General features: G+C 42.3%; 2 long non-coding RNA genes across 7 annotated transcripts; both read right to left on the minus strand.

Annotated features, from left to right (window-relative positions):
- Positions 1-5,209: 5,209 nt before the first annotated feature.
- Positions 5,210-7,962, minus strand: LOC123111222 (uncharacterized). Its single transcript, XR_006454285.1, has 3 exons — positions 7,246-7,962; positions 6,453-6,617; positions 5,210-6,077 (listed from the first exon to the last, which is right to left on the minus strand). It is a non-coding gene; the product is annotated as an uncharacterized lncRNA (long non-coding RNA).
- Positions 7,963-11,291: 3,329 nt separating this feature from the next.
- Positions 11,292-15,512, minus strand: LOC123111223 (uncharacterized). 6 transcript variants are annotated; one of them, XR_006454288.1, is made up of 5 exons: positions 15,072-15,512; positions 14,803-14,893; positions 14,525-14,614; positions 12,614-14,429; positions 11,328-12,144 (listed from the first exon to the last, which is right to left on the minus strand). It is a non-coding gene; the product is annotated as an uncharacterized lncRNA (long non-coding RNA). The 6 variants fall into 6 exon arrangements; XR_006454289.1 differs by having other exon boundaries at positions 12,614-12,911; positions 13,063-14,614; XR_006454290.1 differs by having other exon boundaries at positions 11,328-11,969; positions 12,087-12,144; positions 12,614-14,614.
- Positions 15,513-15,780: the final 268 nt, after the last annotated feature.

Here is a 15,780-nt window from a genome sequence, read left to right on the forward strand (position 1 = left end):
GCGGTAAAATTTATTGGAGATTGACAAACATGGCATTGACCAATGATGCAACTCATGAAAGAATTAATAAGGGAAGAGAAGATTCACATGCAAATACACTATCTTGGACATCTTTTATGATTGTGATCCCCCATTAAATATTATGTGTCAAAATTGTTGACATTGGACAAGGAAGACAATGTAATGATTTATGTTTGTTCATATTCACATAGAAGTTATATCGTCATAGATTCTTCAACATGTGGTGCTTGCTCAATATCTTTGCTAGCCAAAAATTCCGCACTAAGTAGAGATACTATTGGTGCATCCAAAAACCCTTAAACCCAAAATCTTGTTTTGAGAGTCCACCATACCTACCTATGGATTGAGTAAAATCGTTCAAGTAAGTTGTCATTGGTGCAATAAGGCAATAAAAATTGCTTCTAAATGTGTTGGATCATTTAGTGTAAGAGAAAATTGAGCGTTGTATGAACTTGCGATGGAAAAATAATAAAAGCGACAAACTACATAATAAAGGTTGCTATCATAAGGGGCAATATAACGTGACATTCTTTTGCACTAAGAGATTGAGCATACAAACCAAAAAGCGCATGACAACCTCCGCTTCCCTCTGCGAAGGGCCTATCTTTTACTTTTATGCATTTACTTATCAAAGTATTCTTCCCTATTCCTTTTTGTTTTTCTCTTTTTGCAAGCATCATGTGGTGAGGAAAGATCTAGGCACATATATCCAGTTGGATATGAATGGGCATGCGTTATTATTGTTGACATCACCCTTGAGGTGAATACGTTGGGAGGCGAAACTATAAGCCCCTATCTTTCTATGTGTCCGGTTGAAACTTTTTGTTCCTGGGTATGTTGTGAGTGTTAGCAATCATAGAAGATTAAATGATGGTTGAGTATGTGGACTTGCCTAAAGGCTCCGATACGTGACCCTTCCTGAAAAGATGATGAAATGTAGTTGCAAAGTTGACTGAGAACATAGTTTGTTGGTTTTCAATAGAGTTTATTCTTTATATTTCAATGTTGTGATGAATTTTTACTTTTTCATGAGAAGTTATATGATACATGTTGTGATAAAGTTTTATGTTAAAGTTTGTTGTTGTTATAGTAATATGCATGATGCTTCTATGTCTGTATTTTGTTTTTATCGACACCTCTCCCTCTCTCTCTAAGCATGTGGACATGTTTTTCTAATTCGGTTTTCTCTTGAGGACAAGCGGGGTCTAAGCTTGGGGGAGTTGATACGTTCATTTTGTATAATGTTTTCCTGCTGTTATTTATAATGTTTTTGTGCATAATAATGCTAGAGTAATTATAATGCCTTTTCTCTCATAATATGTAAGGTTTACACAAATAGGGAGAGCCGGTAGCTGGAATTCTGTACCTGAAAAAGCTACGTCAGAGCTACCTATTATGCACATCTCTAAATGAGCTGGAAATTTATGGAGAATTGTTTTGGAATATATAAAAAATACTGGAGCAAATAACTATCGGAGGGGGCCATCCTGGTGAGCACAAGACACCAGGGCGCTCCTGGGCCCCCAGGCGCGCCCCACCTCCGGTGCCCATCTTCTGGTATATAGGTCATTTTGACCTAGAAAAAAATCAGAGGGGGACTTTCAGGAAGAAGCACCACCGTCTTGAGGCGGAACTTGGGCAGGAGCACTTTTGCCCTCCCGCAGAGCAATTCCGCGGGGGAACTTCCCTCCCGGTGGGGGAAATCATCATCATCGTCATCACCAACAACCCTCTCATCTTTGGGAGGGCAATCTCCATCAACATCTTCAGCAGCACCATCTCCTCTCAAACCCTAGTTCATCTCTTGTGTTTAATCTTTGTACTGGAACCTCAGATTGGTACTTGTGGGTGACTTGTAGTGTTGATTACATCTTGTAGTTGATTACTATATGGTTTATTTGGTGAAAGATTATATGTTCAGATCCATTATGCTATTTAATACCCCTCTGATATTGAGCATGATTATTATTTTTGAGTATTTACTTTTGTTCTTGAGGTCACGGGAGAAGTCATGTTGCAAGTAATCATGTGAACTTCATATGTGTTCGATATCTTGATGATATGTATGTTGTGATTCCCTTAGTGGTGTCATGTGAACGTCGACGACATGGCACTTCACCATATTTGGGCCTAAGGGAATGCATTGTGGAGTAGTTATTAGATGATGGATTGCTAGAGTGACAGAAGCTTAAACCCTAGTTTAAGCGCTTCTTCATAAGGGACCGATTTGGATCCAAAGGTTTAATGCTATGGTTAGATTTTATCTTAATACTTTTATCGTAGTTGCGGATGCTTGTGAGGGGGTTAATCATAAGTAGGAGGTTTGTTCAAGTAAGAACAACACCTAAGCACCGGTCCACCCACATATCAAATTATCAAAGTAGCAAACACGAATCAAACCAACTTGATGAAAGTGACTAGATGGAATTCCCGTGTACCCTCAAGAATGCTTTGCTTATCATAAGAGACCCTTTTGGCCTGTCCTTTGCAACAAAAGGATTGGGCTACCTTGCTGCACTTTATTTACCGTTACCGTTACTTGCTCGTTACAAATTATCTTGCTATCAAACTACCTGTTACCGATAATTTCAGTGCTTGCAGAAAATACCTTGTTGAAAACCACTTGTCATTTACTTCTGCTCCTCCTTGGGTTTGACACTCTGACTTATCGAAATGACTAGATTGATCCCCTATACTTGTGGCTCATTAGAGCTCACGTAGGAGCTCGTGGCAGTCTCAGAGAAGCCGGGAGAGGTCGGGGTTGAGCAAATCGATGGCGTGATGTGGTGGCCAGTGTTGGGGAAGAAGTAGCGGGCTCTATTCCGGTGGCGTAGACGATGTAGCGGTGGTCGGTGAAGCTGCTGGACATCCACATGAGGCTTGGGGACGACGGTGACCGCGAGTATGGCGGTGTCCATGGCCGAGGCGGAACGTGCGCACGCTACAGAGGGAAAAGTGACGCGAGGGGAAGGGGTTCTGGGGCGTTAGGGTTTCGGGAGAGGATGGGAGGGGCAGGGGCTAGCCCTTATCCATCAGGGGAGCCGGGGGGGTGGCCGCACGTGGTTGGGGGCATCGTTGACGCCTGCCATGGTTGTCTCTTGCCGCCCCCCCACTGTAGCGGGGTAGAAGACAAGGGTGATGGTGGGCTGGGCCTGCACTTGTAGACTAAGGCCCAGTCCACCAGTGCTTCTTTTCCTTTTTTATATACATTTTTATATACACTAGCACAAATGCCCGTGCGTTGCACCGGGATAAAAATAACAGGGTGCTGATGATAAAAAATGATATGTCTTTTCTTTTGAGATATATCGATTGAGAGCGATCATGCACATAACGGACTGAAGGAGGGAACTTAATGGGACATACCCTATGCATCCAGGAGACATCATGTATCCATGTGTCAGTCTTCCCTCGGTCTTTTGATCAAAATCGAACGCGCAACATCATAACCTAAAAAATAGCATCTAGATGCGCCTTGCCACTTAAGTAATTGCGTCTTTGCGATGACCTCCTTTGACTAATATAGCAACGGCTTCATCTCCTGTTTTAAGAAGACATGAGGTGAATTAAGTCTGACAGACTGTCACAAGAGACTCTTGCAAGCAAGAAAATTAAGGTTTCGCAAGCATGCACACTCTAAAAAAAGATCAAAAAATAACAAAAAATATGGCAATTCGATTAGAAAGGCATATATCTGATCGACATGTGCTAGTTATGACAGCATGTATACGTGAGGTTGCATGCACACATGTCTTTTAAAAAAGTTGTAGGTCCTCGTCGCTCTACAGTTTTAGCAGCTCATAAACCCCTCGGTCCAATTCTTTTAGCCATCCATTTTGGAGAGCCCATCACCAATGACAGTGGAAAGGCATATATCTGATCGACATGTGCTAGTTATGACAGCATGTATACGTGAGGTTGCATGCACACATGTCTTTTAAAAAAGTTGTAGGTCCTCGTCGCTCTACAGTTTTAGCAGCTCATAAACCCCTCGGTCCAATTCTTTTAGCCATCCATTTTGGAGAGCCCATCACCAATGCACAACTAATTTAATCGAGTCTGTCTTTCTTCCACTGGCTTATAATCTCAACAGTGCTTGCTTATTGCCCAACTTGTTGATTCGTCAAGCATTGTTAAAGTATATAAATTGATAAAATTCGTTGTAAGAGAGCAATGTGGGACTATTTTTAACGTATAGCCGAACATAAAAGGGTTAATTTGATATATTGCCTCGCATGGGCTTTGGGCCAAAGGAAGCAGCTGAAACTGATTTAGTCTGGGCCTTGGGCCGGAGAAAGCCAATGCACAATAATAGGGTTTCTTTCTTTCGTCAAGCAGAACAGCATTGCCTAGTTCAGTTGGTTTGCGTGCATGTGTACTTTCAGTGCTATACCCAGGTTTGAGTCGTGCCTAAGGCAAATAAATTTTTTGACGCGAACAAAATTAATTAACGTACGAAAAACAGATGGGCTTTTACTCGATCACGCACGGAAGGAACGGCGGACGATAGTACCACCTCGGATATTAAGAAAAATATCAAAATCAAGAAAAAACGGACAGGAAGAAGCGTATTATGACATGGGAAGAAAGCGCATTGTGACGGTGAACCCAACGAGTCAATCCGTGCTTTATTATTACTAGTAAATATGCCCGTGCGTTGCTACGGGTTGAACATTGACCATGTCGACCACTCATACATATAAATGTGGCAACCTAGAGGCTTCTCCGCATACTTAAATTGATCTAACAATTTCAGAATGTGCAAAGTGCAATCAACATGGAGTTTAATCACTCGTCAGGTGTTGAACCAAATCTAAAAAAATTCTCCAACACCACACTTTAAAGGTTGCTGCCACCGATTGAACAATACTTATATGATATAATCATATAAGGATAACTTAGCACATTTACTATAAATAATGGACATTTCTGAAGTCATGGCATAGTAGAACAAATCAACCAAGCAGTCTACTGAAGTAAGCAGAAATGATAAAGAATGCCTCACATTTCTTGTCAAAATATCTAAAAGCAAGCTTAAAAAATACCATTTTCCTTGCAGAACCCCAATGGCATTAGTCCTTCTCCCATCATGAAATAGTTTTTTTATATTCTTTGTTTGTTTGTTGATGATGGTTTTATATAAATAGCAAAAAGGCATGTGTGTTGCGACGGATAATAAAATTGTGAATTGCGGCCTTGAAATCAAGTCATTGATAACATAACATAATACATGTAATGATTATAAATAGTGTACAATCAACATTATTAATTGGAATCAAATAAACTGCCAATGGGCTGCACTTAAAAATCACAAATACACAGGCTAGTGATCATCCATTTCTCCTTCATGCGCATGGATTTGGGTGTTCTTATGAAATTGAAAGTGATGGGAACCGAGGACGATATTTGCAGGAGATCTACTGATGCATGGCGGTTTCTAGTGCAAGCATCACCAACTTGGGGCCTATTCGGTTGCACTCACTCTTGGCTCCGCCGCTGCAACCTCAAGCTCGTCCTAACTGTGATGATTTCTTCCACTTGCGATCATTATTCCGAGTCAATTTCTGAGTCCCGCGTCAACTGTCTGACCCAAACCAGCATGTTAAACACACGCCAATAGCAAGCAAAGTCAATGGTGCAGTCTAGCTCTTTGCTTAACCAGTTCACAATTTTGGTTCATTTGTAGTGGTAGCCTCAAGGCTTTGGCATTTGCTAATGATTTGATTGAAGAAATCCTGCAATTCTGACAGATTATTTTTCCTGTCAAAGCTAATGATCTAGTAAAGCATATTGTCAACATTTTTGTTGAAGCAAGATTTGTATTTTACTAATTTTCCTTCCTTTTCTTGCATGTTCAGACCCCAACCGGCCTAAGTGCAACATTGACCTTCAGTGCTGAATGACCATGTGCAGGCCTATAGTCTTTAGTACAGAACTTCAAGACACATATTTCTCAACGGACCAGGAGAAGCAGGGAGGAAAAATGCTGAAAATATGAAGCAGTCGATGTAGCTCAGAGTTGCTACAGAAAAGAGCCCGATTTATGACCATCTCGGCTGTACAGAAAAAAGAGTAAGCATCAAACGGTGGAGTGGGTAGGGGATTTCAATCAAAAGGGGAAAACATTTAGCATAAAATAGCGTGGGAAACAAGTCGTAGTTAGTTAAATATGCTCTACAGTGACAATCAAAATTGATGTAGCCTTAGCAAATGAAAGGGAAACTGAATTGAAGTGCATTAAAATAATGTTCAATTGAATTAACATCCTAACATAGCAGACAAATAATAAAGAATGGATAGCTAAGCATAAGGCCATAACTTGAATTTGTTGAATTGGAGAAACAACAAAGATGGAGAACAATATTAATGAAGACTAATGATTTTTCAGTAAAGAAAATGAAGGATTGGCATTTATGCTTTGTATAGTGTACCAATAGTAGGTCAATTCCTTCGGATTCCAGCATTCAGACTGTGGCATCACTCTTTGCTCTTTCCACTGACAAAACTCATGTCAGTGTCGTCAGTCCTTTATTTCCACTATGAAGTTTGCATACTCTACACTGGGCATGAGGAAATATTTAAATTTCCGTATGTATCTGCAAGAAGGCAAATCAGAGGTTCAGTCCACTCCAGTAAAATCTGATGCTTCTAAAATGAAAGCACAGTTGAGGTGATCCAATGTTGAAATTGGCTATCAACGTGGCTTTATGAAACAAGCAATTTCCATTATTCAGACTTCAAGCATATGGCGAATCATGAAGTTGTTGATGTCCACTTCGTTTTAAATTTTTTGAGCATGATGTACCCATTATATCACTTGTTTTATATGTTCTGAGCACAGTCCACCTGCAGTACAGGCCTATACTTTGAGGCGGCTTTGAAGTTTCTGCATATTGCGTCTCTATTGGAAACTCACAAATGTCTCTTTTTGTATATTCAATTTCTGTATATGCTTCCCCAAATAAAATGATTGTATGCTGGGGTGAACTGAGTGCACATTATGATTCTTTGCATGATGCTAGAAAATACTGTTTTGTAACAGGACAGCTGATCACATATGCTTCAGTCGCAAAATTCATATGTTCCTTTTGAGTTCCAAGGGGCAAATTAGCAACAGTAGTAAAGTAGTAGCAGCAACAGCACGCATCAAAAAGCAGGGAAGCAGGAGCATCACGCGGCAAACACCAGGGAAGTAAAAACATCACGCACCAAGAGGGTGTCTACCTTGTCCGTGACCGTAGGGGAGGCGTGCGTTCCGCGGAAGCGAGAGCATCTTCCGCCGTGCGCACATGCTTTGCTGGTTTACGTTATGACGGCAGGAGGAACCACCGGCAGGACACGTTCACCGGCGTGAGATGTTGGCGAAGACGCCCACGGTAGCACGACGACGGGGAGCTCGAGGAGAATGACTGGATCTGGCGCCGCCCACCATCAGAAGGAACCAGCCTTAGTCGAGGATGACATATCGCTGTCGTTCGGCCGCCTCGGGCTTGCCTCCTCTTGCATCTCCGTGGTTGCGGTCGTCCGACAGCCTTGGGCTAGCCTCCTCGTGCATCGTTGTGGTAGCCATCGTCCAGCCGCCTCGTGCTAGCCGCACAACAGCCTTCGTCGGCGGCTTGGGCCCGAGGACAGCGGGAAGTGAAGGAGAGCCACGGGGAGGAACTGATTTCGATCTGCGCGGATGCCGCGGAAGAAGCGGCTTCGTCCCCGAGATCCAACGTCGCGGAGATCATCGGGGTTGTGTGGGAAGGGGGCTGGAGGCACCGAGATCCAACGTCGTGCTCCTCCTCTCGCTCTTTGGCAATCACGGGTCGGCCGCGGATGTGGTGCGGCGGCGCATGGTCAGGCGCGGGGCGGGCCCTGGCAGGAGGCGGAGATGGGATTGGGAGGCAGCCAGGCAGGGTGCCTGAGTTTTTCTATTTCGTCTTTACCGGTTCGCATTGACTTGTAATGTGGATTGCGGGTTGAATAAAAACAACGTGGGGATCTTTGTGTAAAAACGCCGCGACGATGAACCCGGAGACCCAATCCGTGCTTTATTATTAACTAGCACATAAGCCCGTGCGTTGCAACGGAAGAAAAAATTGACATGCATTTTAATAACACAACACCCTTGCTTCGCAACGGACAGCCAGAAGGCCCAAGTCTACGACGTACCGATTGAAACCTAGCGTTTTTTTACGTAGGTACAGATTAGTACCACCTTGGATTTTGGAAAAAATATGGATGTTCTGCAAAAAAAACGGAAAGCATAAATTCAAGGAAAAAAGCATATTATGACGGTGAACCCGAGGAGTCAATCCGTACTTTATTATTATAGCAAACATGCCCGTGCGTTGCAACGGGTGAAAACAGCCCTCACACGCCCTTACCCACTGAGCATGATTAAAGATCTCACCCTCATGCCCATAACATAATAAACATGACTAATACCTCATTCTCAGGTCCACATCTTCCATTCAATATAACACCAGACACATGTTTCTGCTTGTCATATTTGTCGTCCTCGTCGCCGGTGGTCATAGTACCAGTTTTCACTAACCAAGGTTGGCCAGGTCCAACAGCTGGATTGTTGAACCGCCTTCGTGTCCGGCCAAGATCAAGACCGTTGAACAAAGTTTTTTTAATCGGCTAGCTAATATAATAGGGAAAAGCATTGGAATAATATATGTCAGTGTCACCATGTAAAGTGAGTAGTTTTTGTCAGATAGACCATGAAATCTTAGTTGGACTTCTCTCATGCATTTTGACGGGTGTCACTGGGCGAGTGAGACTTGTCGTACGTGAAGACTTTATGGAGAAAAAAGATTCCTTCATATCCTAGTTTAATAAATTGAATTAAAACAATGCATCAGGTGGGCGTATTTCAAAAATTCCCCAAGTTTTATTAATAAGTATAGATTAAAAAATCATGTTTTAAAAAATGTTTGCCTTTTCAAATTTGAAGTTCAAAATATATTTGAGTTTTTAAATTTTTGCAAATTCTAAAAATAATCACAACAGTACCTCCTAGTTTAAAAAAATGTTTGTGTTTTAAAAAATACTCAGTTTAAAAAAATATTTTTCTTTTGAAAAAAAATCGAGTTTAAATTTTTGTTAACAACTTTGCAAATTTTCGTGTTCTAAAATATATTCACTTTAAAAAGAAATCCTCTTAATATCTGGCGCGATTGTGCGCTTAATTTGAAATTTCGCGCGGCTAAATGAACACCAAGTCATGTTTGGCCTAGTGGTAGCCTTCTGAACGCTTTAGCATGAGTGTCTGAGTTCGAGTCCTTGCAGCGTATTAATTTTTCTTAGAAACGTTTTACTGGCGCAGGCTGTTGGTTCCCTAATGGACCGGCCCATTGTGGCTCTGCGCGTCTGCCTTTTCTTTTTTGGCAGAAACGAATCGGGAGAACGATAAAACTACCGCACGACAAACCACCTCGGACGTACGAATTGTAAGACCTGTGTGCCGTGTGCGTGCGGAGAACGCGGCGTGGGCCGGCCCAAAGCAGCGCGGTGTCAAACTACAGAAATTTTGACGGACGGACAAAACTACGAACGGTTCCCTAAATTAGTACCACCTCGTTTATATTATGATTTTGTCTGTACAAATCATAAAAGCGTATTATGACATAAGAAGAAAGCGTATTGTGACGGTGAACCCGGAGACCCAATCCGTGCTTATTATTAAAAATTAATTAATTAGGGAGAGACTAGCAAAAGCGCCCGTGCGTTGCAACGGGAGAAAAAAATTTATCTCCAATGGTCATGATCACAATTTGCTGTATCACCAAGATTCCTTATCAATCTCAATTTCATGAAATCATGAACATTTTTTGAAACTCGTGAACATATTTCAAATTCATGAACACTTCAAATTTTTAAACATTTTTTAAATCAAGAACTTTTTTGAATTCATGAACATTTTATACTATTTGTAAAGTTATTTAAAAATTATGAACATTGTTTTAACAATTTTCTCGACTGCTAGCGCTCCATCTATCATGTCCTCATTTGACCGTATTGAATTAGATTGACAAAACTACCTTTTGTTTCCTCCGCTCTCTGTTCTCTCCTAGCACTCCCGACTCCCCAACGCCCTGCTCTCTCTCTTCTACTCGGCCGGCTCATCCGAGCGGAGTAGCCTGCAGATAAAGGTGAAACTGAATATATGTTGATTATTTCTGTGACCCGAAAGAAATATCTATTTTTGATTAAATCCCTTGTATTTCTTTTCTTCAAGTTTTCTTTTTTTACGCAAAAGTTTCTGTTTAATTGAGAAAGAAGAGAGGGAGCCCATTAGCCAGCGCAGCCCAACACCGTCGGGCCTAACTTAACTTTTTTCACGTCCAGGTCGGCCCACCTTACTCCCGTTAACCCTAGCAGCCAGGGAGACCGATCCCCTCGTCTCCCTCCAGCGCCGCCCCACGCCAGCCTCGACCCTCCCTCATCTTCCTCCGCACACCGCTGGTGACCGCCGCCACCGGGGAAGCCAAGCAGATGAGCATGCCACCATGGACGCCTCGCCTCTGCCTCGCGCTACCCACCGGATCTGGTTCTCCATGTTGAGATCCGCCCGTTCCGGGCCTCCACTCGCCCCGCTCGCCAACCGCTGGAGCCCCAAATCCCGCCGGCGCCATGACCCGCCGCCAGGAGCTCGGGTTCAGGCCACGACGACTGCTTCCTCCCACCGCACAGCACCCCGCGCGCCCAAATCCCTCTTCCTCTGGTTTTATGAGACCTTGGGCATTGTTTTCACCACCGTTCCCTTTTTTGATCGATTCGTGTGTGCCTCATCCGCCTGACCTGTGTTTGCGGATTAGTTGTTCGCTCTGGTTAGATTGGATATAAATTCGCGATGTGGGATTATTATTACCCGAACAAGCACAGGAGGCCCAGCCAGGCGACGCATAATTCTTTGCGGAGAAACAATCGAATCATTTTTACTCAATTACTTTTGTACTGCGGGTTTATTTCCATAAAAGTCAAGGGGTTTTCTGAAAAACGCCGTGACGGTGAACCCGGAGACCCAATCCGTGCTTTATTATTAGGGAGAGACTAGCACAAATGCTCGTGCGTTACAACGGGTACTATAGAAAAATGCTTAGAAACCTGAAAAACAATTGACCACTTAAACAACTTTGCAAGTAGCAAAACAATATTTAACATAATCACATGTACCGAGGACCATATTCTTGAAACAAAGAGCGAAAATCTGATGATGCTTAAAGAAAGAAAGAAATTCCCTTAATTGCGTGAGGTTAGAAGCAAAATGATGTACCCCGTGTTCTTGTTTCAGCTGACACCAGAACATAAAGTAGAAAATAAAAGGCTTAGTAATCAAAAGAGATGTAAAATGTCCAGCAAAAAGATAAAATAGTGAGACCAAGAGTAATTGGGTACCAGTCACACCTTAAGCTAAAGGTTTGCTAATGTGAATATTTCTATCTCTACACAACGATGATACTCACATATACCTGTCACAAGGAGTTAACACCTAAAGATAAAAAAATTGTCTTCTGGCTCCATCTCGGTGATATGCAAAGATACAGGTGATAGACTTTTCTAGGGGCTTGATGCTGGTGTAAAGATTGGCATTTCTGTTTGACGTGCTTCCTGGTCAAGGTCGCAGCGGGAGAAGGTCGGGCACACACACACTTTCTTGTTTTTGGTGAGAATGTACATGCGCTTTTTACATGAAACTCAATGAACATCTATTGATTCAGCTTGTAAAATATATGCTTCCACTGGTGAAAAAGTCTGAAAATGGATTACATCACACGCTAGACGTAAAGAATGATACAGAACACACATATCAACAACGCCGACAGGAAAGTAGGTCTAGGCATGTGCGCAGAGCTGCTCGAGCTGCTCCTCGAGTGCAGATCCACTCTCTAGTGAAGTCATAGATGTTTCTAATTAGGCCTTTACTGAATTAATGAAGCCTGTTCGGAATTCCTCTGCAAATACTACGGCTCCAATCTTTCAGTATCGAGTTAAGTAGTTAACATTATAGTAGTGATAAATCATAAAATTCACAGCAAGCTGGAACCTAAGTCGCTTCTAAAACCACATACCAAGTAGGATATCCGGTCCCTTCTGGCCATTTCATAGGTTGTTTAATTTGTGGGCGCTCTGAATAAAATAGAAACAGGAATTTCAGTCAAACATGCATTATAGACAAAATGCAGTTGCTCCTTTTGAGCAGGTGCTGCATGAATGCTTAATGGCCTAAAATTGCTCAAAACACAGCCATGCGCCAGATGGGCAGGCATGTGTAGGGCTTTGCTTTGGATTTTGCTCTCTGGTCCTCTAAGTATAAATCGACAAGGTAGTACTGAGGCTGAGAGTCACAAAATAATTCACTTCAAAACGATTTATATGTTCAACCATTGGCCCAGTTGCCATGAATTTTCTAGATAGTAATATTGTTCCGCCAAAGCTCCAATCCATCACTTTATCCTCTCTTTTTCCCAAATGGAAATGCAAGCATCCGTGCTCAACTTAACAATTCATCAAGAAAATTAAAATAAAAAATGGTACATACCATTTGACATCGCTTCTGAATAATTGGAAGACCTTGTCAAAGGACCAGAAAACTTACATGTGAAGCATCATCAACAAGGCGATGATGGTTCATGAAGACTAATTCTGGTGTTCTTCAGCATATACTTCTCTGAATTCAAACTTTATGGCGTCATAATACTCTTTGCTTTTTTCCTTATGGTGACAAGGGTTAGATCTCTTAAGAGGGTGAGGCCAATCAGTAAACACAGGGAATGACACTCCCCCACCGCACAAATACTATTGCATCATTTAGCAATCAGTATACACAGGAAGACCAGTATGCCTTTTGCACCCTTCCAGAAAACTAAATACAGTACTATTTAGACCGCACAAATCTGCAACAGCAAAACAACAACTTTTAGCATAGGAACACTCTCCTTAGGAAACGGTGGATACATGGTACGGACTGCAACAATTCTCAAGCAGTAAGAATAGACGAGAAAAAGAATGAAGAGAGCTTTTCAAAAGAAGAAAAAAAGGACTAACATTTGTTTTCATGAACTCTGCATTCCAAATATCTTCTAGGACATATGCCCGTGTGTTGCAACGGGGTGACAAAATTCAGCCTTTAAATGAAAATAGTATTAGTATAAAATACTGAAATTGTTCAACCATGCCCATTTATTTATTTTCTTCGTTTCATAGCATTTATTCATGCCAACCGGGAGGCCTTTGCTTATTTTTTGTTTCACAGACCACAGTCGCTTTTATTTTTCGTTTAGCATACAACAATCGTGCTCAACTGAGATTATTTGTTTCGTAGCCCACAATCTCCTTTATTTATGTCAACCGGAATTTTTCATTTCAGAGCCCACAATTTCCTTTATTTATACTAAACAGGGTTTTTTGATTCGCAGCCCACGATCCCTTTTATTTAGGCTTCCTGAGATTTTTCGTTTGGCAGCCAACAATCCCCAACTCCTTTTATTTATTACGCTAACCAGGTGATACTTTTTGCTAAACACAGCTCACCCTCCGTCAGTTTATTCTCAGGCTGCTTGTTAATTCTCATACTTATAGGCATATATAAATTGATAGAATTTTTTTTAAAAAAACTTGATAGAATTAGCTGTAAGAAGCTAGGTGCGACTATTTAATCTGTTAACAAACTTGTTTTATTATAAGCATGAGCAGATTCTGCCCAACTTGGCCCAAAAACATCAGGGTCGCAGCGAGGCCCAATAACAGCACAAATCAAACTTGATTGTGCTTTGGTTGGGTTCCAGATCTAGGAAGCGTCATGTGTAGTGGTATGATTGCAAGGACATAACAATTGTAATGGATTGTGAAATGAAAAATGGGCAGAACAATGTGATTATTTATCAACCATGTTTCTACTTTCTTTATAGCAGCAAGAGGTACTGCTGAATATAAAGAAAGAAATGCCTCCATCATATATAGATATGTCTCAGTTTTGATGTAAATAATTTACGTGCTAGTCTGCTAGTATATATATATCTACATGAGGGAGATGGCACAAAGTACAGCTGCAGAAATTCTACAAATAGCTGGCTTGGCAAAAACTTGATAAACTATTGCTGCCAAATTAATTCAAACTAATACCTTTCATCACTTTTCTACACCATACTACAGGTCACATCCATGTGATACAGAAAGCCTTATCCAACATGACAAAAAGGTCGCACTGACACCAATTTGAACTAAAATCAGCAGTGCAAAAGAACACCAAATGAGTAATTCTTTGTTAGAGAAGCACTTGTGGTCCTCTTAGTTTAGATAAAACTAAATTCAGGATAATAGCAGTTAGGTAGTTTTTCAAACCCAAGAAGCTCAGTGACTTGCGTGACAATTCACGGCTTCATCATGTCCATCTGCACCTTTGACATGTTCACCTAAACACAATAAAAGAAACAAATGTTTACCTTGGACTTGCATCAGATACCCTCTCTACACTATTCGCCTCCCATTGAACATGAACCAAAAAAACCTGGCGGTCGAGCTTGTGGGCGAACTTCCATATCTTGAGCATCTCAGCATGCTTGTTTGAGAATTGGGTATCCTGATCAGCCAACAACCCCTGCAAAAACCACGGCAAATCAGACTACCTCTCAAAGATCTGAAGAACAGGAAAAAATAATAGATACTCTGAAATTAAATGGCACATGTGGTTAGCGATCTAGGAATCAAAGATCAAATTATATATGGAGCCTTTGGCCAAACATTAGATGATAATTTGAATATGAGCATAGAATATGGCAATCCCACCTGAGAGGGTTGTGGTGTTCATATCCGTTCACTCTCACTGGAGCTATTCATGCTTTGTCCTTCCTCATCTCTGTTGCGCCCCAATCCAAATCTGCAAAGCATCCAAATCCATGGCAGAGAAGGGGATATTAGAGGTTGGCACAAAAATAAAATCCCCGAACAAATTGCTACCCATTCTTTCTGTTCCCCCTTCTATTTAACCTTAGAATCCTTTAATTCAAGATCTTAAATTTGTCCTTGTAGCCAGTAGAAAAAAGCAGAGTACGCACCTCGTCCTCGTCTGACGGGAGGACGTACTTGGGGATGGAGGTGTCAGGAGGCAGTACTTGAGCTCCAAATCGGAGCCGTCCTCCTCGAGGCGGAGGAGGCTGGGGGTGAGGAGTTGGGGCGGGTGAGGAGGCGAAGAACAGGGCAACGGCGGCGCTGCTGGAGGATAGCTAGAGAGGAAGACCGGCCGCGCGTGGCGGCGTCGAATCCTATCCAAATCGGAGACGTCCGCGTTGAGGCCGAGGAGGCTGGGGGTGAGGAGTTGGGGCGGGTGAGGAGGGGAAGAAAAGGGCAACGGCCGGGCTGCTGGAGGGTAGCGGGAAAGGTATACCGGCCGCGCGCGGCGGCTTGATTCATGGCGGCGTTGCCGTGCCGTCCCAGGAAGAGGACCCGTGCTGTTGTGCGTACTCAGAGAGGACAGGCCGCCGTGCTATATTTTTTCCCTAAAGGCCAAGCCGAGTCCCAAGCCAATACACGAAACGTTTTCCCTTTGTTCACCACTCAAAACTGTACTGCGGGTTAATTGTCAAAAAGCACAGGAACTTCTTTGCAAAAACGCCGCAACGGTGAGCCCGGAGACCCAATCCGTGCTTTATTATTATTAGGGGAAGACTAGTACAAATGCCCGTGCGTTGCACCGGGCAAAAAAAGGCACAACCAGCTTCATGTGCCATTGTGCATCAGTTTTTATATCCAAATTTAACAAACATC

Source organism: Triticum aestivum, chromosome 5B (genome assembly GCF_018294505.1).
Source record: "Triticum aestivum cultivar Chinese Spring chromosome 5B, IWGSC CS RefSeq v2.1, whole genome shotgun sequence".
In the NCBI taxonomy this organism is placed as follows: domain Eukaryota; kingdom Viridiplantae; phylum Streptophyta; class Magnoliopsida; order Poales; family Poaceae; genus Triticum; species Triticum aestivum.